This window comes from Chrysochloris asiatica, unplaced genomic scaffold (assembly GCF_000296735.1).
Source record: "Chrysochloris asiatica unplaced genomic scaffold, ChrAsi1.0 scaffold00001, whole genome shotgun sequence".
NCBI classification, from domain to species: domain Eukaryota; kingdom Metazoa; phylum Chordata; class Mammalia; order Afrosoricida; family Chrysochloridae; genus Chrysochloris; species Chrysochloris asiatica.
The window spans coordinates 24,440,253-24,463,232 of NW_006408519.1; positions in this window are offsets into that span (position 1 = coordinate 24,440,253).

The following is a 22,980-nucleotide window of genomic DNA, read 5'->3' on the forward strand; positions in this document are numbered from 1 at the left end:
CTAATTCCATCATCTCCTTTGCACTTAGTTGAGATTTTAGTTATAGTGTTTAAATGGCATGGATTAATAAAGTTGGAGTTTTGTTTTAAAGAAAATTCACAAGTTAACTTCCAATTAATCTATTATCCTTTATTTTATTGAAATGTATAATTAACTGAAGAAAAGATTCTTCTTGGGAGTATGTGTTTGTTGTAACATTTAAAGAAATTTCCCTTCATTTAAAACTAAATTGCTATTTAATGTTGATCTGAATATTTCTGTATATTTGTCATGATAGTGATTGCATCCTTTTTGGTGAACTGAGCAAATAAACTCAATTTTAAACAAGCAAGCAAACAAACAAAACGAAAACAAAAGTATGCATCAGGGCATGTCATTCTTCTGCCATCAGCCTCCAATAGTGGTCATTTTCACTCCAAATAAACACCAGAATCCTAAAGTGCCCACAAGGTCCTCCATGCACACGTGGCGCACCTCTGCTCTCTGACTTTGTCCCCTATTCCTCTTCTACCCACTCACTTTGCTCCCTTACCATCCTCTTACTCAACAGAAAACCTGAGGACTTTTGTACTGGCTACGTATTCTCCTGGAAGCTACTGCATCCATCCACCTTCTTCCCATGTACTCATGCTCTCACCTACATCATGCTTTCACTTCAATGTCACCTTCTCAACAAAGCCTACCCTGTCTTCCCAATTAAAAACTGCAAGCCGCCCACACTGCTTCCCAATCCTTAATTAATAAGTAACCAGTTAATGTGGAGTCAGCCTTAGCACACTGTGTGTCAGGGTAGAATTGTGCTCCATGGGGTTCTCAGTGGCTGATTGCTTAGAACTACATTGGCAGACTCCAACCTCCAAACATTCAATCTGCAGCTAAACTCAGTCATCATTTTCATCACCCTAGACTCCTCCTGATTCTCCTCTGCTTTATGATTTTCTTTAGCTCCTATTACTACATGAATGCACACATGGTGCAATATACTATGGAATTTGATTATTTACTATGTTCGTTATTTCTTGACTATCTTCTACCCATTCTTCCCAAAATACATTCTACGACTGTAGGAATTCTTGTCAATTTGTTTTACTTATGTATTCTATTTGTTTCAGGAGGGGACATATTTTCAGAGATCCCCTAGAGTAAAGTATAGAGTTTTACTTGGAGGAAGAACCTTAAATAAAAATTATTGTGGCAAAATATATAACAAAACCTAGAATAGTGGTTACAAATTGGGCTGCTATCCTCAGGGTCAGCAGTTCGAAACTACCAGCTGTTCCATGGGAGAAATATGAAGCTTTCTGCGCCCATAAAGATTTACAGCCTCGGAAACCCTGTACAGGGTCAAGTCAGAACCGACTCCACGGCCCATAACAATAGCAACAAGGTCATCAAGACAGATGCCCATCTCTGGCTTAGTTGTGGTTGTGGCTATGTGCCGTCGAGTTGGTCCCAACTCATAGCAACCCTGTATAGAGTTTCAGAACTGTAAATCTTTATTAGAGCAGAAAGCCTCTTCTTTCTCCCATAGAGTGGCTGGTAGATTCCAGCTGCTGACCTTACAGTTAACAGTCCAATGCTAGCCCACTACTTTACCAGAGTTCCCGCTTAGAAACATTAACTTTTAAGTTGAATTCTCCCTGTGTGTTTTTAAACACACACACACACACACACACACACACACACACACACACAGATTGGGAAATATTCTGGTTTAAAATTTTAATTCTATTGAAAGAGTGAGTAATATTTAGTGAAATGTTACAATGATGCTATGCCTATTTGAATTCATAGTGAAACCATTATATTTTCCAGTAAAATGCAGTATCCTATCCATATTAATCCTTTCAAGCAAGTTATTTGGTCTTTACACAATTTGTGAAAACTGTAATTATCTTCAATCAGAGCAACTGAATTTTAATAGACAGTGGCAGGTCTTGGCTGTTGCTGCTTTTAGTTTGGAAGGGGGCACAGCAGTCCGGTAAAACAGCTGTTTTCTTCCAGAGCTATGCGCTACACATCACAGCCTCCAGCTGATACATCTCCTGACTGGACTTTCTCATTTGTCAGAAACATGCTTACATGGCAATGTGTGAAGGGCTGGGAGGCAGGGGACATACAGGGCAGTTTAGACACAACATTTTTTTTTTCATGTCTTGATTTCAAGAAAGTAGTTGAGACGCTTGTGTTTTCATGCTTCTTGAGGTGCTTGTTTCAGCTTTTGGTAACAGACAAAGTTGATGGGTACCAGAAATTTACCTCTCTCCCATCCTTAGGAGAGATGCTCTTTGGAAACATTGGTCTTGCCTTTAGCAAAAAGACTTCAAAAGATTGGAAAAGATGAAAGTGGAACAAAATGGGAGAAAATTATTTATTTTTTTTCTAGAGCATTCATGAAGGCTGGAAGATGAGAATTTAGTAGTGTTTGTCTAATTATGTGGTTGGTTCCTTGTAGGATTGAGATTATATGCGTGGTTTGGAGGAGAGTTGGCTGCATAGCGTATTATGGCATGCTGTGTACTAACTTCCGAAGTTCAGTTCTCAGGGTAGAATGCCCTCCGGACACACACACACACACACACACACACACACACACACACAAGTCTGTGATGGCATGAAGCCACCTGCCTTTGAAGACATTGGGTAGAGTTCATGGTTAAATGTTTCTGATGGCATGAGACCTCCACTGACTTTGTATGACACTGAGGAAGCGGTCTCATTGTTGATGACTGTATACATGTTTTGCTTCAGAACAGATCATATGATGATGAGAATTGTATGAAGTTCTGTGTTTCCAACTTTTGTGGAGTAAAAGTTTTACCTCTCTATTGTTGGTGTTGCTAAGTATTGTTGAGTTGGTTATGACCCATAGTGACCCTGTTCAGGGTTTTCGAGGCAGTAAATCTTTCTCCCATGGGCTTGAACCACCAAGTTTGAAGTTCACAGTTCATTGCTTATCCTATTGAGCCACCATACACCATAGCTACTATAACACTTCAAAAAGATTTATAGTGTTTCAGTTATGAGTTCTCACATTCCTCTTCTTCAAACAACATGAGGTCTGAACACAACCATGAACATGTACCTCCCATACCAGTGACAGTAAGCTGGGAATTTACATGGATTATAACTAATGAGAAGATCCCGCTTTCCATAAGATACTTGTACAATTCCAGCAGCACATATTTGGAATCTGCAGAGCACTATTTTTCAGATCTCTGTTTCCAGTTGAAATCTGCAGAGTCAATTCCTTCCAGAATGTTGAAACTGAATGCGAGGTCATGCGTTTAATCTTTGCTTTCCAAAGTTAAGTGGAGAGAAAGTGATACTGAAGTTGCTGGCAATTCAATCTACTGAGTGGAAAATCTGAAATGTTCCAGTAGTCTTCAACATTTGCTTTCAGACTTACCACAGAGACTGTTTTTTAAAGGTTTTGCTGCTGTTGCTTCTATTGCATAATGCCTGGAACTGCCATCTCCAGAGAAGAAATAAGCACAGAGGAACACTAGCATTTCAAGTGTGGATTCTGGGCTCTGTGGGTTCGTGGGAAACACTTTCTGTGGTTAATTCCCTGGTCCACCCACCCCTGTGGCCTTAGGTCAGGACCTTCCTACCTGAAACATTCCCTGGTGTTCTTCATTGTGCTATGGTAGGGTTAGCTTTATGGCAATTTTGGCTTCCAAAATTCATCAGTGTGGACATCAGGACAAAGTCATTAAAGTGCCCAGCTTGACCACATGACAGTGCAAAACTAAAGAATTCCCTTTTGGGAACTTCCAGTTCTTGAGAAAGTAGACAGTGTGCTGCAAATGGGTATTCGCAGAGACTCTGATACTTGTTTAAGATGTATTGCAAGCCATATCACTCGAGGTTCCCTGGGTGTTTGCAGCAAATCTGTCCTAACTCAACTTTGACAGAAAGGCAATGTTATAAAATATCAAGAACTCACCTGGCTCTTTTGAAAACCATATTTATTGATAGCATAGCCTATAATCACTGCTCATCTCTTCCTTCTCATCTCCTGTTCTCTGTGCAGTAAACCAATATACAAGGGTGAATCAAAAATTATCTGCACTCTGGCTGTAGAATTTATTTTAATAAAATTTTAGAAAAGACAAACACATTATTTTTCAAATACTCCTTGCTTTTCAATACACTTGGTCCATATGTCAACAAGCTTTCATATCCCCTTATTTTAAAATATTTTAGGCAGAGCTGAAAGCCATGAATGTACTGCTGTCTTCACTTCTTCATAAGAGGTGAATCTTCATCTGCAAAGGATTGATTTCAGAGGACCCAGTAAGTAAAATGGAGCAAGATCAGGACTATTGGGGGGGGGGGTGCTTTAACACCTCAGAACGAAGTGTTTTTCAGAATGTCAACAATGTGGACAGAGGTATGGGGACATGCAGTGTCATGCAAGATCACAATGCCCTTGGATAGTTCTCTGTGTTTAAACCAAAGTTTAGACTTTAGCTCTTCAGTGAGCATCTCACTGTAATGAGCACTGTTGATTGTTGAACCTTTTTTCTAATAATGTTTCATTTCTAGCCCTTCAGAATTCCAGATAACTGTAAGCATCAGTTTTCCAGCTGATGGCTGCCTTTTGAACTTTTTCTTGGTTGGTGATTAAGGATGTTTCCATTCCATACTTTGCCATTGGTTCTCAGGCTCATAGTGGTGAATTCATGTCTCATCACCAGGAATGATATTTTAAAGAAACTTATACCTTCTTTTGAGTGTCAGTCCAAATTTTGTTTGCAGATGTCCAAACACTTCCGTTTATTCCAAGTTGTTTCAGTACCCATCTAACAAAAACTTTTCAAAACCTAAGTCTGTCATGGATTATTCATAGCAAGGGCCACAACTGATTTGCTAATGATTTGCCACGTAATCCACTGTCCCTCGACTATTCAACAGAATCATTTCACGTGCATGCTCAATGTTGTCATCATCCATGGACATGGATGGGTGTTTTAATAAATTCATGTGTGTAGATAATTTTTATTCACCCTCTTAGTTTCTGCCTGCCTCTGTTATATTAACAGAAATCACATTATATTGTTAACACACACACATGAATTATATGTGTATATATGCGTAGTGGTTACGAATCGGGCTGCGAACCTTAAGGTCAGCGGTTCGAAACTACCAGCCGCTCCGCGGGAGAAAGATGAAGCTTTCTACTTCCGTACAGATTTACACCCTCGGAAACCCTGTACAGGGTCGCTATGGGTCGGAACTGACTCGATGGCACTTAACAACAACAACAACAACATATGCAAATGAACAGGGGGCTTTTTAAAAGTTTGTGGGGGAAATTCCATTATCTTTAAATTCCATTTTCCCACAAATTTAGCAAATTTGGAGGAATGTGGAGGTAAAAGAGCTGAACAGAAAATTTCAAAGAGCAGCTCGAGAAGACAAAGACAAGTAATATAATGAACTTTGCAAGGATCTGGAGTTTGAAAACCAAAAGGGAAGAACATTCTCGGCATTTATCAAGATGAAAGAACTGAAGAAAAAGCCAATCCTTGGCTAGCAAAATTGAAGGATTATAGAGGAAAAATATTGAGTGAGCAGAAAGCAAAAGATGAAAGAAATATACAAAGTCACTGTAGCAAAAATAAATTGGTTGACTTCAACCATTTGATCAATATCCAATGGTACTAAAGGAAGAAGTCCAAGGTGCACTGAAGGCATTGACAAACAACAAGGCTCAGGGACTTGACAGAATACAACTGAAATCTTTCAACAAACTGATGCAGCACTGGAGGCCCTCACTTATCTGTGCCACGAAATTTGGTACACAGCTACCTAGCCAACTGATAGGAAAACATCCATATCTGTGCCCATTCCAAAGAGAGGTGTCCCAACGGAATGCAGAAATCATCAGATAATATCATTAATATCACATAAAGTATTGCTCAAGATAATTCAAAAACAACTGCAACTGTACATTGACAGGGAACTTCCAGAGGTTCAAGTTAAATTCAGATGAGGATGAGGAATGAGGGATATCATTGCTGACATCAGGTGGATCTTATCTGAAAGCAATGAATACCAGAAAGATATTTACCTATGCTTTATTAACTATGCAAAGGATTTTTACTGTGAGGATCATGAAAAGCTATGGACAACATGATTCACCATATTTATTTAGTCTGTGTGCTGATAAAATAATCCAAGAATCTGGATTATATGAAGAAGAACAGAACATAAAGATTAGAGGAAGACTTGTTAACTACCTGTGATGAACATATACAACCTTGTTTGTTAAAACTGAAGCAAGCTTAAAATATTTATTGTCAGCCTTCAGTATAGGTTGTACCTCAATGAACAGAAAACAAAAATCCTCTCAACTGTTCCAGAAAAAACCATCATGATAAATGAAGAAAAGGTTGAAACTTTCAAAGACTTCATTTTGTTTGGATCCTTAGTCAAAACTAACAGAAGTAGCAGTCTAGAAATCAAATGACTTACTGCATTAGGCAAATCTCCTGCACAACACCTCTTCATAGTGTTCAAGAACAAAGATGTTAGTTTGGTACTAAGCTGCCCCTGACTAAAAAGTCACGGTATTTTCAGTAGTCTCATATTTATGTGAAAGTTGGAGAAGGAATAAGGAAGACCATAGAAGAATTGATGCAAATGAGTTATGGTGTAGAAGAATATTAAAAGTAACATGAACTTCCAGAAGAACAAACAAATCTATGCTGTAAGAAATACAGCCAGAACTTTCGGCAAGATGGCTGACTAGACAGATGCACTACACAGACTCACTAAAACAAAGATCTACTGTTGTTGTTAAGTGCTATTGAGTCAGTTCAGACCCATGGTGATCCTGCACAGCGTTTCCAAGGAGAGGCTGGTAAGCTTGACCCACCAACCTTCCAGTTCAAACTGACCTTGCAGTTGAGTGCTTATCCTACAGTGCCACACAAAGACTCCTAAAACAAAGGTATGAGAGACAAAATTAAACAGACACAGATGAAAATTCTGGCACCCTGATATTCAGAAGAAAGGTTAGAAAAACAGATGGAGTGCTTGCTAGGAGAAAATGGTGAGCAGTGATGGCGAGAGACGGAGAATGGAGAACAGTTGGCCAAATATAGTTCAACTGTCTTGTGAGCACCTTTGGCAGTTGAGGGAGGCCTTGCAGAGGAGATTTGCGCAGGAAACAGAAAAGGTGGATCTTTTTCTGTTTTCCCACACCCCCTGGTGACCAGAAATGTGTTCAGCTCCTACCCTAATCCACCCCTAGCACAGACCCCGCTTTCCAGTAATTTGGAGGCACATGATTAGGGGCCATTCCATTGGGAGACCAGGGCTGTTTGCACTGCTTTAGTGTGTCACTTTGGTGACTTCATTCACATAGGCTCAACTCAATCTACAAAATCCACAGTCACCAGATTAGCATTTAACCTAATAGACACTGAAAGCAGCATCATCAAGGGCTCCAATGAGCTACTTCCAGATTGAGTGCCCTGAACACAGATAACACTGAGTCCAATAGGAACTCCCTCCAGGGCCAGGAACTCTGCTGTCACATCCTTTCCTCAAGACCTCCTTGAATTATAGGAGAGCCCCAGAGATATCCCCTCTCCAGGTCCCAAAATTTCACTATTTGTTTTTACAAATACAACAACCCCCAATGCCCTGGAGACAACAGACAATTTTCGTTCATACCAAGAAACAAGAGACAATGGCTCAAGCAAATGACCAAGTTGCAGAGTCAGAAAGCATTTCTGAAGAAGAAAAGGTAATGGGACTAGTTGAAAAAGAATTCAAAAGAATGTTAACTAGCTGCCTTCAAGAGACTGATGGAAAGATCAAGGAAAGCAAGGAGAACACAATAAAAACTTTAGAAAATTTCAGGAAAACACTACAAGAACAAACAGACCAAACAAATGCAAAATTTGAAACAATACAAAACCTGCAATTAGAAATTCTGATCTCAGATCTCGGAAGTGGACAATACATCGAAAGGGCAAAGGAGTAGATATGAAGCAATGGAAGCCTGAATTAGTGAGCTTGAAGAGAAATCTTTCAATATCAGTATGCTAGAAGAACAATTTTAAAAAATTGGAAAAAAATCCAAAGAAAACCTGAGTTATGTGGGACACCATGAAGAGGAACAACTTATGGGTGATTGGAATTCCAGTACAGGAAGAGACAAGCACAGAGACAATTGTCAAAGATTTGTTGGAAGAAAACTTCTCCAATATCATGAAAGACTAGAAGATAAGCATACAAGAAGCTGAACAAATGCTAAACAGGATACATTCCAAAAGAAAATCACCAAAACATTATCATAATCAAACTTTCCAAAACCAAAGGCAAGGGAAGAATCCTGAGAACAGCTCAGAAAAAAATGAAAAGTTACTTACAAAGGAGAACCAATAAGATTAAATTCTGATTTCTCATCAGAAATTATGCAGGTAAGAAGACAATGGGATGACACAGACAAAACTCTGAAATTAAAATTGCCAACCAAGAATCCAGCAACTCTCTCTTTCTCAATAACAGTACAAAATTAGGACATTTCCTGATAAACAGAAATTAAAGGAATTTGTAATGACCAAACCAACTTTACAAAAAATGCTAAAGGGTATTGTTTGTATTGCGAACCAATAAGAGCAGACAACAACCTGAGATAACCATTCATGACAAACCACGCAGAAATCAACCCAGATGTACACGTATTTAAAGTAAAACATACCTACAAGACTGAAAATAAGGAACCAGACATATTAAGGTATAATGAAGACAACTACAAAGCAAAAAGAGATACAGAACTTCTAAATGGCCAGGAAGTCAGGTAGATTTCAAGATAAAACAAGCTGTTTTAAGCAAGGCAAAAAAATAATCACTTACAGGGTAACTTCAAAGAAAAATAATATTACTTGCACATCAAAATAAGAGAAAAAGAAAAAGATTTAGTAAGCATTGCTGTTGTTGTTGTTGTTGTTAAGTGCCGTTGAGTTAATTCCAACCCATAGCGACCCTGTATAGGGTTTTCAAGGAGCGGCTGGTGAGCTTGAACCGCGGACCTTGCAGTTCAAACGACTTTGCAGTCTGGTGCATTAACCCACAGCTACACACCAGGACTTCTTATTAAGCATTAGCACAACAGAAATGAAAATGAAAAGAAAGCCCATAAACAAAATGAAATCAGCATAGAAATTTATTTGTAACAAAGAATCCAGCAGCATCACAAAAACTAACATAAAATAACAACAATCAATTCATATGTATTCATAATTACACTGAATGTAAATGGATTAAGTGTACCAGTTAAAAGACATAAAGATCAGAATGGATAAGAAACAGGATCCTTCAATATGCTGTCTACAAGAGACATAAAAAAAGATGGAGACAGTCTAAATGTCTATAAACAGCAGTACGGTTAAACAAACTTTGGTACATACACACAATAGAAAACTACAAAGTGTTGAAGAATAATGATGAATCTGTGAAACACCTCGCAACATGGTTGAACCTAGAGGACATTATGCTGAGTGAAATTGGTCAATCACAAAAGAACAAATATTATATGAAATTAATGTTGTAAAAAGTTGTTGAAAGGTTTTCTTTTTTTTTTTTTTAAGTTTTTTATTGTGAATTGAGTGAAAAGCTTACAGGGCAGATCATCAGTTTTACATTTAACAAACCATATACTTTGTTTCATTAACATGATTATAATCCCTTCCATGTACCATCAGTTAACAGTATTTCTCTCTATTCATTTTAGCGCTATTTTTTTTTAAACACTCACGCATATATAATAACTTACACCACAAAAGGGCACATTCTGTAAGTCTTCCTCCTAGGTGCCAGCTCTCAGTCCCTCTCTTTCCATGAATCTAGAGTCCTAGCTGCTCCATCTCTGTATGTTCCCATCTCTGCCTCCATCTCTGGTGTTGCTGCTTCTCTGGATAAGGTCTCTCATTTCAGGTTAAGAAAGGTTTTATTGATACAAGAAACAATCTTTGATGGTTATGAGGGGATTATTAATGGGCTAGAGGGCTGTTGTTGTTGGTTAAGTGCCACCAAGTTGGTTCCGACCCATAGCGACCCTGCACAGGGTTTCCGAGGCTATAAATCTTCACAGGAGCAGAAAGCCTCCTCTTTCTCCCACAGAACAGCTGGTAGTTTCGAACTTCTGACCTTGCGGTTCTCAGCCCAATTCATAACTACTACGCTACCAGAGCTCCTTGGGCTAGAGGGCAGACACATATTAATATGGGTGACAGGGAAGGCAATATACAAGAGGGAGGTTAGCAGTGTAAAGATGAAGGTATTGAGAGACACGAGGAGGAATGTAATATAGTTGGAATGAACAGAGGTAAATGTTGCTAGCTGTTGGTACATGTAAGGGATTGCAATCATGTAATGAAGCAAAGTATGTGATTTTTTTAATGTGAAACTAATGATCTGCTTTGTAAACCTTCACTCAATTCACAGTAAAAACTTTGTTTTTTAAAAAATGAAGTACAGCCAGAATGCTTCTTAGAAGCTAGGATGGTGAGACTTTGTCACTCATACTTCTGACATAATATCAATAGGGACCAGTCACTGGAAAAGGACGTCATCCTTGGAAAAGTGGAGAATCAGTGAAAAAGAGCAAGACCCCCAAGGAGCTGGAGTGGCACAGAGGGAGTAGCAATGGGCTCCAGCATAACGATGATTGTGAGGATGGCACAGTCTGGGCAGTGTTTTGTTCTGTTGTACTTAAGGTCACTATGAGTCAGAACAGACTGACAGCATGTAAGACAGACACATCAAGTTCAAACACTTAGATACCCTATACATGGTCGCTAGGAGTCAGAACTGCCTTAATGGCATGTCACAAAAACAGGGTTAAAGGAGTTCTGGTATAAAACTGTAAGATAAGCACTGGACTACTAACCACAAGGTTGGTGGTTCAAACCCACCAGTCACTCCTCAGAAACCCTATACAGGGCTGCCGTGAATCAGAACAAACTCGATGGCACTTAACAACAGGGTTAAAGGCAACAGATTGCCAAATGATAATCTTGGACCCTTCCTAGACTCATACCCATTTCCAATTCATAAATACTGTTATATTGCTCATTTTTACAGTATTTCTCTATGATGACTTTACCCCCAGCTCCACGGAGGTTCTTATTTACTACTGTCTGGATTATATCTGTACATCTAATCTTTCCCCATTCCAAATAGCCCATTATACAATAGTGAGAGTGATCTTTTATATAAACTCAAATCCAATTGAGTCGTTTTCCCATTTAAAACCTTATATTGTATCCCATTATAAATGAGATAGAGTGTAAGTTTCTTAGCAGGGAACATCGCTCTTTTCTCTTGCCACTCCCTTATATGTAGTGAATTCTCCAACAACAGCTAATTAGTTTTCATCCACATCCACGTGTCAAGCTTTTTCATTGCTCTGGGTCCTTAACCAATTGTTTTGTGAGTCTAATTTCTCTTTACTACCAAATATCTCCTCTTTTAAACTTTCTCTCTCATGTATGTATATATATGGCTGCCCAAGTGCAGACAGACCTTCCTGTCTCTGCCTGGGAAAAATGACTTTTTATTTGTTTAGTTCTCCCCTGCTCCCTTTGTTCAGATTTTGATTAAAGTTCTTAATACATTGCATAATAGTTTGTATCGTGAGAAGATTGAGTTCAGAATTGGAAAATCCTGGGTTTAAATATACTTAGCTCTTGTTAGTGGTGTGACCTTGAACTAATTGTATCCTAGATAGTCTCAGCTTACCTAGGAAGGTAAATGTCAGGATCAAATAAGAGAATGTATTGTGGTTGCTGTTATTGTTGTTGTTAAATGCCATTGAGTCAGTTCTGACTCATAGTGACCCTCTATAGGGTTTTTGAGGAGCAGCTGGTGGGTTTGAATTGGCGACCTTGTGGTTCTCAGTCCAGTGCTGATCCTATAGAGCCACACTAGAAGTCTAGAAAGCATATATGGTATTACTCAGTATTTGTTGTTGTTGTTACATTGTTAATATTGTGTTTATCTACCATCTCCTCCTATCACAATGGATTCCTCAAGAGACAAAGCTTCATCTCATGTAGCTCTGTTTCTTTGGCATCTAAGAGAGTATCTAGCATAGTAAATGATTAGCTTCTGAGGAAAATGGTGAAGGAAAGGTTTAATTCAAATCATATATCATATTGAAATTGCACAGTATTTAAAAGGACAGACTATTGAAAAAAAGTGAAATGTCAGGTGTCTAAGACTCAGAAATAGAAGGAGTCATTATCTCCATTCTAAAATGAGAATGCTTCATAGTCCTCCTTTTGGGAAAGTGTAAACTGCCTCAAAGGTTAACTCACATGTTGTTACACCATCCCAGGCAGCTAGACAATATTTTCCCCTGCTGACAGGAATCAAACTCAAAATGACTAGTCAGTGACTGAGTCTTGGTAGTTCACTGTAGGATAAGCACTGGACTGCTAACCACAAAGTCAGTGGTTCAAATCCACCACCCACTCCTCAGAAACCCTACATATGGTAGCTGTGAACTGGAACCATCTCAATAACACTTAAATCAACAGTCAGTGGTAGTGGGGTTTTTCTTTCTTTCTAACTTCCTTCTTTCTAAAAATTCTTTGTTGAACACCTACTAAGCATTTACCAAAATGCTGCTGCTGGTAGTTGTATGTTGTCAAATCAGTTCCAACTCATAACCAACCTGTAAAACATTTCCCAGGCTGTAAAATCTTTACCAGAGCAGAAAGCCTCACAGCTGCTAGTAGATTAGAACTGCTGACCTTTCGGTTAGCAGCCCAACTTGCAACCTACTATGCTACCAGGGTGCTAGTAACCACGGTAGGTACAAGCAATTAAAAAACATAAGAAGCCTAAGTGTCCATCAATGGAAGTATGGATAAACAAACTTTGGTACATACACACAATGGAATACTAGGCAACCTTGAAGAATAATGATGAATCTGCAAACCATCTCATAACATGTATGAACCTGGAGGACATTATGCTGAGTGAAATTGGTCAATCACAAAATGACAAATATTGTATGAGACAATTACTGTAAAAGCTTAAGAAAATGTTTCCATACTAAAAGAAACATTATTTGATGGTTATCAGGGGTGGGAGGGAGGGGAGAGTAATTCACTGACTAGAAGGTAGACACCAGTTAGATCAGGTGATAGGGTGGGCAACATACAAGGAGGGGAGAGCAATACAAAATAAGACGGAGGATGGCAGATGAACAATGACTTAAGGAGGTAAATAGTGATTTATACACCACCTTGGAACAACAGTGTTCTGTGAGTGGATATATGGATTGAGACATAGGCTGAATGAGTAAAGGAGTAGGAAAATGTTTGTGTTTTACTGTCTGGTAGATATTTGTTTCCCCTGCCTACTATTGTAAAGTAGACATTTATTTGCAATAGAAATGAATATTGGGAATTATGATTATAGGAATCATGTAAACCTGCATTCAACCTATAACTGATTGGATTTACTAAAAGGGGATTTAGAATTTGCCCAGGGAAATAGGCTTCTTGTTAAGTCTTTGTAGAGTATGGGGCCTCGGACCCTGAGCCTCACCCAGAACCTTCTGAGTTGGGACATTCACACTTGAAAAGACATGCAGCTGAACCCAGAACTGTTGGGAAAACAGAAAATGCTTACTGAAAGAAAGACCTGCAGGGAAAAAAAATTAAAAAGGCATAGTGTTTGGCTTGTTTGAATTTCAAGCAAGCTGTATGCTTTGGAAGCGTCAAGACAAGAAAAGTCAATACATCAAGGAAAACCCACTTCTAGGACTGAAACTTAAAGGGAACCCACAAACAGTCTAGTATGCTTGCTGGTTACCAGCTGGATCTACTTGTGAATGGAAGTGGGAGAAACATAGCAATGAAGATCTAGACTGAGTTTGACTGTGGTCCACTGACACCTGCTGACGTTGAGATGAGAGAGAGAAGGGGAAGGGATGGCTGGTCTGAAGTTTAGGGAGGTGAGCGTGAAGTGACCAGTTGGTCTGAAGTGCAGGAAGGTAGGTGTGTGTGAACTCCCAAACTTGCAACTTGTACCCATTTGACCTAGCTTGGATGATTAACTGACCAGAACTTGGCCAGATAAAGATAAAGATGTTTGATACTGTGAGCAAGTGTCAATTGTTACAATTTGATGAACTGGACTTTTACTTTTGGACTAATTGCTCAAATTTTCAACAAGAATGAAAGGATTTTTCATATCAAGGAACAAGCTTTTTTCCTCAGTGTACAGGGTTGGTAGGGATGGGCAGTTTAGACACTGGCTATCAAAAATAGGTGGGGGCTATAAAGGAATGAAATGGCTGGATTACAAGCTTTCCTGAGTGTATGTAGTTTCAAAATGAGATGGGTACGGTAGAATTCCCACTGAATAGTTTCCCTCTTTTCCAGATGGATCTGGTGAAAGGGGATAGAGGATGATGGTGATAGGATTTTATGATTCAGTTGTGAGTAACTATTAGCAGGATGGTCACAACTGTAATTGTAGAAGATGTATAAAAGGGAAGAGTAGTTAATCTTTCATTTCAATAACAGATCTCAGCACCATCAAGAAGGAAGCACATGAGTGAAGCATGAAATCCTACCTAGAAAAGTGGCAACAGCAGAGACCGTGACAGAGCCAGTGGCATGGAGAGACAGCAACTTTGGGCTCTATGTCCATGGACTGAGTAAGGCTGTGTGCCCACGGGCAGGACGCTGGGTAGCAGAATGTGCCCTTTGGACATTTAAATGAATATGTATTTTTGTTTGGCATGTGTAGATCAAATAGTTTTGCTTTGTTCACTTGTGAAATATAAGATGTAAATGGGGACCCACAGGAATGAAGTAGGACAACTTGTTACAGGGAGGGGATTATAATCATTGAGATGAAACAAAGTGTATAATTTGTTGAATGTAAAGCTGATGATCTTGTCTGTAAACCTTCACCCGATTCACAATAAAAGGTTAAAACCAAAAAAAAAAAACAAACAAAAAAAAAAAACGTGAAGAAAGGTCAATGTGGTTTCTGCACTCTTGAAACCCATAGTGTAGTAGGGGAGGAAGACTATTCAAGATGTAAACAAATCATCAGAGTAGTGAGGCTTCTTGTAGGGGATACAGAGGATGCCCCAGCTCATTCACAGGAGCACCTGAACTATCTGAAGGGAGTGAAGGGAGGGGAGAGTGTAGCACAGAGATTCAGAGCACAGACTTCCTGAAGGGCTCTGGAGCGTGTATTAGGCTTTGACCTCCCAGTTGATTCCAACTCCTGGCAACCTCACCAATGTCCTAGTAGAGCTGTATTTCACGGGGTTGTCATTGGCTGATTTTTCAATAGTAGATTGTTGGTCCTTTCTTTTGAGTCAGCATCAGAGTGCTTCATTGTTTATACCACCTGGGGGATCCCACTAGGGATTTAGACTTCACTTCAAGGCTTATGCAGAGGAGGGACATAATCAGATTTCCATTTTGCAAAGATCATTTCTATGTGGGGATTGGATTAAAAAGGCCAAACTGGAGCCAGAAAGATGATCTGAAATTGGGTTATCAGGCCTTCAGTCTCTGTGTCTGGGTCTCCACAAATTTGCTTTGCCTTTCATAACGTGTGTATTACGGTAAAAGCTAGTTACCATAGGCCATTCTGATGATAAGGACTAAGCAGTTGCACAAGAAAAATAGCTCTTTAAGACTGGAGGAAGCTGTGGAAATCATCATACCTGCCACTCTCACTTTTAGATGAAGATGTTGTAGCTCACTGAGGTAGGTATCTCACTAACTCCTACTCACCAAATACAATCCATGTGCTTTGCATTATGCCGTGACAGAAGGGAAATATCAAAGAAATAAACAGCATGTTTCCTATTTCTAGGAAGTTTTCAGTCTAGTTGAAAGAAACAAATAGCTCTATCTGCTAATATTGTTAAGTTCTGTCAAGTTGGTTCTGACTCTTAGTGACCCTGAATAGAGTTTCCAAGGAGCAGCTGATGGATTTGAAACACCAACTGTTTGGTTAACGGTCCAAGGCTTATTCTATAGAACCACACCAAGACTCCATAGCTCTACCTAGAGTGACTCAAAGTCAAGGCTAAAGAATGAATATAGTGCTGATGTGTTTCTACTACTATACATAAGCATTCTTCATGATGTTGCTGATTGTTGGGAAACACTTATGATCCTTTCAAATCTTAATAAAAAGAACAAACTATTAAATGCATGACCAAAACAGAGGTTGACCATGAAACCCACTGTCATTATAACTAAAGGAATTCCTAAAATTACTTTTTTTAGTTATACCTATAATATGGCACTGTGGGTTAATGCGCCAGACAGCAAAGCTATTTGAACTGCAAGGTCGGTGGTTCTAGCTCACCAGCTGCTCCCTGGAAACCTTATACAGGGTCGCTATGGATTGGAACAGATTTGACAGCACTTATCAACATCAACCTCATAGTTTTCAGGAATAGAGGTAGGGTAGGAAAACCTTGGAATCCCTGGATGGTGCAAATGCTTAAGGCATTTGGCAGCTAACTGAAAGATGAAAAATTCAAGTTCACCCAGAGGCAACTCAGAAGAAAAGCCTGATGATCTCCTTCCAAAAAGTCAGCCATTGAAGATGCTATGAAGCATATGAGCTCACCATGAGTTAGAGTTGACTTTATGGCAATCGGTTAAGATTTTCTTTCTATTTCTGCTCCTTTGGAGTTTCCCTTTGTGATACCTAAATTCCACTGAGATGACTAGCTTCTTGGAATCCCATCTATACTTCCTGTAACCAGTCATACAGTGAAATATAAACTGTGTGAAAAGATAAAGCCACGTGTTCAAATTCTATGGACATTTTTTTTTTTTTCATAGTGCAATAAAAATGTAGTGTCACTGTAGGATAAGCATGGGAATGCTAACTACAAGGTCAGCAGTTGAAACCCACCAGCTGCTCTTTGCAAACCATATACAAGGTATCTCATACTTTGGACATGTTATCAGGATGGATCAGTTTTTGAAAAAGGACATCATGCTTGGTAAAGTGGGGGTGGTTATGTGCCACCTAGTTGGTTCTGACTCATAGCAACCCTGTATAGGAGTGGTTGGTGAGCTTAAGTCACTGACCTTGCAGTTCAAACTGATCTTGAGGCTTGAGGTCAAGTGTTTATTCTATGGTGCCACCCCAGGACTCCTGGTGTGGCGCTGTGTAACCCACAGCTAATAAGCTGGACTGCAAGGTCAGTTTGAACCCCAAATTCAAACTCACCAGCCACTCTTATACAGGGTTGCTATGAGTCAAAACCAATGCAAAGGCATGTAACAACAACAACAAAGCACATATATGTCACATATAGAGAATAAGACCTTGATTTATAAAGCATGGTGACAGTGGTGGTGGTTATGTGCCACTGAGTCTGCTCTGACTCGTAGTGACCCTGCATAGGGTTTCTGAGAGACTATAAGTCTTTATAGGAACAGAAAGCCTCATCTTTCTCCCAAGGAACAGCTGGGAGTTTCAAACCCAACTCATAACCACTTCACTACCAGAGCTCCGTTTACAAACATAGCAATAACAAAAAAAAAAACCACTTCTATCCGTGAGGCACATACTGTGTATCACTCTATTTACACTAAGTTCTCTGCAGGAGCCATATTGATTTTTTTTTTCTCACAAAAGTACCTATGAAGTAAGTACCATCATTCTCCCCATTTTATAGATGAAGAAATTGAGACTTTGCTCACTCACTGCTAAGAGACTAGCCAAGGTTCCAACTGAAATCTTTCTGGTTGTAGAAAGGGCAGAGGGCTGGGAATCCAGAAATCTGGTTTGGAATCCTAACTCAGTTATTTATTGGTAAAGCAGAAGTCATATCACTCTTTTTCATCTGTCAATTATAAGTTCAGAGCTGGGTTGCCATGGCAGGGAGTTATTGGAGAGGTTAAAATTGAAGACCTTTGTAACTCCTTAAATATTTTACATTCTGCGGTTTTTCTGTCCATTACAGAATGGTCACGCGGCACTCCAAGGGATCTGATGGCTGATCTGTACAATGACTAGGGAAGACAGACACATCACAGAAAGGAAGATAGACCATTGCCCAATCAGCGTGGTTAGTGGTTTGATATTGAAATTTGTTAATGTCTCTCTCCAAGTTCCTCCTGGCCACAGTTTTATACTTGACCTAAGGAGTTGTTTGGAATGCGGCTCTTTCCTTCCTAGTGAGATCTATTGCTCTACAGAAGGAAAACCTTGTTCTCCCATAAACAAAGGTTTTCTTGACCATTGTCTGTGTTTTAAAACAACTCAGAAAGGGGCTTTTTGTGATTTGTTCTCTTAAGTGTTTTAAATGTTGTCATCTTTCTTTTACCCTGTAGTTATGTGACCTAAATATGGTGCAATGAAAACTCTTGTAAGTAGAGATTTGGAGAGTGTGAATATTTCCAGGAAAACCCACAAAAGGGTCTTTTCAAGCTTAATGTGGGGGTTGGGAAGGAAGAGGGAAGAAATCATAGCAGGTTGTAACTTTGGTCTTTAACACTGAGCTTAGAATTGATGTCTCATTTTAGCTATAGGCAACTTATTATTAGGGCTTTTTAGTAATACAATTCCTTTGGAGATAAAAAATACCATCCTTTGGTAATTTGGAATTCTGTGATGTTAGTCTCACTCTTGGAGTTAAACAGAAAAGACAAAATTTGAGTTCGAAAGACTTGCTTCTGAACACTCTCCCAGCCATTTATTAGCTGCATGATCCCAATGAAACCTCCATTTTCTCATCTGAAAAATGGGATTAAAACCTGCATTTCACTGAGCTGTCATGAAATTTAAATGGAAGAATGCATATGAAGCACAGCAACATACAACAAAAGAAAGGGGCACTGCTCACACTCTGGTAGCGTAGTGGTTACGAATAGGGCTGAGAACCGCAAGGTCAGCAGTTCGAAACTACCAGCTGCTCCGCAGGAGAAAGATGAGGCTTTCTGTTCCCGTAAAGATTAACAGCCTTGGAAACCCTGTGCAGGGTCGCTATAAGTCGGAACCGACTCCACGGCACACAACAACAACAACAAATAACTTGAATTAGTGAGACAGAGTACTCCTTATGGAGTCTTGTTGTGGCCCTGTGGGTTAATGTGCTAGGCTGCAAATTTGGTTTGAACTGCAAGGATGGGAGTTCAAGATCATTAGCCATTCCTCAGAAACCCTATATAGGATCACTCTGAGTAGGAACCGACTTGATGGCACACAACAACAAGTAGTCCTTACATATCTTTGGGTAAGACCATCTACAAAGCATTTTCTTCTGCCTCATAGATTTAGCACATATGAGTAACAGTAGCAACAGATGTGTGTCACTAAGGAAACAGAATGGAAAATAATGAATATAATGTGCTAGCATGCATAGAAATTTCTACTGGAAATTACAAAGGTGAGGATCTGAATTCTTCTTGAAGGTAATTTGAGCTCATAACAGTTTTGTACGCACATCAGCTATGAGTTTCATGTACTTCAGGAATATCTGCTATCTCTGGTTGGTTGTGATTATTTGTGGAAAGCAGACACAGAAAGAAGAGATATGAAACTATGCTGGATTAATAAAATAGAGCTTGAGGCACCCATACTATAGTAGTAATATACTTTGCACAACAATGGGCTGACCCAGCTGAGCTCAGATATCAAGCCTATTTGTATACATGAGGATGCTAATTTTCAGTGAAAAAAGCTGGATGGGTACCAATGGATTCTGGGGAAAAGATCTAGCATGATTTTCTCAGGGATCTTTGATGTCCACAGAAAAACCCTCTTCTGAAAAGATATATATATTTTTTCTTTTATGCTCATTTTGAGGACTGTCTGAGCTAGGTCATTTTGCATCCAAGGACCACCACAAAGTTCAGAGAGGGTAGGAGTGGCCTTCCCTTTAAATTCTTGGTAAACCATTTGCATTTTCCAAAAGTTACTTGACAATTACATGGTTTTGGGATTTCCAGTTATAATTGTATTGCAAAAATAAGAGGAAATAATCAGAGGTTACATTAAGTGCCCCTGGTGGCTCTCAGGGGCTGTCAAGGACAGTTTTGCCTTTGAACTCCATTTCAATGGTTTTTCATATGAAATGAGTGAAGGAAATGCTCCTATTTCAGGTTTTATAAATGATGGTTTTAGGATGTTAAAATTCTTTTAGTATGTTATTTTATTATTCTTATGACTATGTCAGAAAGCAGAATTCCTCTGATAGAGATATGAGATGTAAAAAAATCTGCTTTTCCCTTCATCTTTCCCAAAGGGGAACCTTTTCAAAATTCCTTTTTATTTATCACAAAACAAAACAAATTTTATGCATCTATCCCCTCATATGTATAGATGAGGAGCCCTGGTATATAAGCACTGTAGGATAAGCACTGGACTGCTAACCACAAGGTCTGTGGCTAAAATCTACCTTCTGCTTCCGATTTGATAGCACTTAACAACAACAATGTACATACATTTTTTATTTTACAAAAAATAAGCTCATAATCTACTATTGGACACTTGATTTGTTTTTCACGTAATATATTTGGTAGAATTTTCAAATGCAAAATTTGAAATGCAAATTAAAAAATATATATAACAGAGTAAATGCAAATTTGCTCTGTTATTTTTTAGCATCTGTGTAACATTCCATTGTTTAGATATACCATAATGTATTCAACCCGTGGTTTATTGAAAGATATATGCTTACTTTTTTATATTTTGTTATTATGAATAATGCTGTAATGAACAGGCTAAAAGCTTTGCATGGAATTACTGAGACAGCATGTAAGAGTATTTTAAATGTTGACAGATAAATCCATTTTAATGCTCAGCAAGAATGTGGTAGAATGCTTACTTTAGGCAAGTATTATATGTTCTATATCTATCTATATAGCCTTATATGTATGTGAAAGTTGGACAATTAATAAGAAAGACCATAGAAGAATTTATGCATTTGAGTTATGGTGTTGAATAAGAATATTAAAGGTACCACGGACTGCCAGAAGAACAAACAAATCTGTGTTGGAAGAAGTACAACAAGAATGCTCCTTAGAAGCCAAGATGGCCAGACTTTGTCTCTCATACTTGGACATATTTATTAGGCGGGATCAGTTCCTGGAGGAGAACATCATGTTTAATAAAGTGGGAGGTCAGTGGGAAAAAAATGAGACCTGCCAGTGAGATGGATTGGCACCATGGCAGTAACAATTGTCTCAAGCATGGGACCATTGTCTCAAGCAATTATGAGGATGGCCCAAGACTGGGCATTATGCTGTTCTGTTGTACATAGAGTTGCTATGAATTGGAACTAACTCAACAGCACCTAGTGACAATAACGTATCTCTGTATCCTCTTCCACACCTGGTTTCAATAAAGGCTTTCAGAAGAAGTAAATGGATAGAAATTTAGGATATAACAAAGGCTCTATTTTAGTCAGGGTCCTAACAGGAAACAGAAGGCCCACTCAAAGTAGGATAATTTAGGAAAGAAGCAATTACAAAGAGCTATTTACAAAGATGTCTGTGGATAGAGGGGAAACCCATGGAACACTAAAGTAACCAAGAGCTAATCAACAGCGGAAGAGTTGGATCTCAAATGGAGGCTTGTAAGAGAAGTTCATCTTGAAAGGAAGAGTAGCTTACATTGAGGAATAAGCCAGCCCGAGGTTCTCTTTTCCTTCAATGTTGCCAGGGCTCCCCATTGGCTAACACCAAGCAGAAGCCATAGAACAGGTCCTTTGATGGAACCAATACTGGTCAGATTCCCAAGGCAAAGAGGAGAGTCTGAAAGATGAAGAGGAGCTCTGCAGAGACAAAGAATTCAATGGCGCCAACACAGGAATTACTTAGACCCTTCTGATTTTAAGTACTACTTATGGCGCTATGGGATCCACACTGGACTGTGAATCACAAGGGTGGCAGTTCAAATCCAGCAGCTGCTCCTTGGAAACCCTACAAAGGGTCACTATGAGTTGGCATGTAACAACAACAACATCTCAAACCATATAATTTTTACACATGTCTAGGAAAGCCAGTCTGTATTTACAATGGCTAACATATTATCTTGTCTGATATCTAACCTATTTTGTAAGGTGTCTGAGGTGTTGTTGATGTTGTTGTTAAGTGCTATTGCATCAGTTCCAACTCATAGTGACCATGTATAGGCTGTCCAAGAAGTGGTGAGGTGGGCTTGAACCATCAACCTTGTGGTTAGCAGTTCAGTTCTTATCCTACACTGCCACATCAGGTTAGGAACCACTTAATAACTTAGTTGTTGGCACATATGAATAAATGAATACCATAAAAATGTTCTTACTTCCTACTAGATAGATTGTAATTTAAGCCAGTTTGTCCATTTTTACAGGATTATTCAAGGTGAGTGGCATGGCATAAAACATGAGACATTTCTTCCTGGTGCATTTCCAGGCTACGTGCCTACATAGAACTCACTCCTGGAGCTGACGTCAGATTGTCCTTTACCCTGTTCATTGGTTCACATATATGGTGAGTCTCCAGGTGCATGGACTATTACCCATACAAAGAACAGTAGTGATAGGACGAATTCAAGATCTATAAATAACATTCTAGGCTAGGGAAAGGAGTTCTGGGAGCACAGTGGTTACGAGTTAGGCTGCTTAACCACAAGGTCAGCAGTTCTAAACTACCAGTTGTTCTGTGGGAGAAAGATGAGGCTTTCTGCTCCTGTGATGACCTTGCTGTGAGTTGGAACTGACTCCATGGCACACAACCACCATCTGGGCTAGGGGAGATTTCTCCTGCTTTCTGGACCCTAAATTGATCATGTCAATCATCTGTTCATCCTATGTATTTCCTTGACAGAGCCTCTCTTTTGCCCATGTATATTGAGGTTATTTTTCTAAGTTTTCTCTGGACCTGGCTGGCACTCATTAAACCAAAGCAAAAGCCATATTAAATTGCATTTTTTTTGGAATTCCTATATTAAATATAAAGG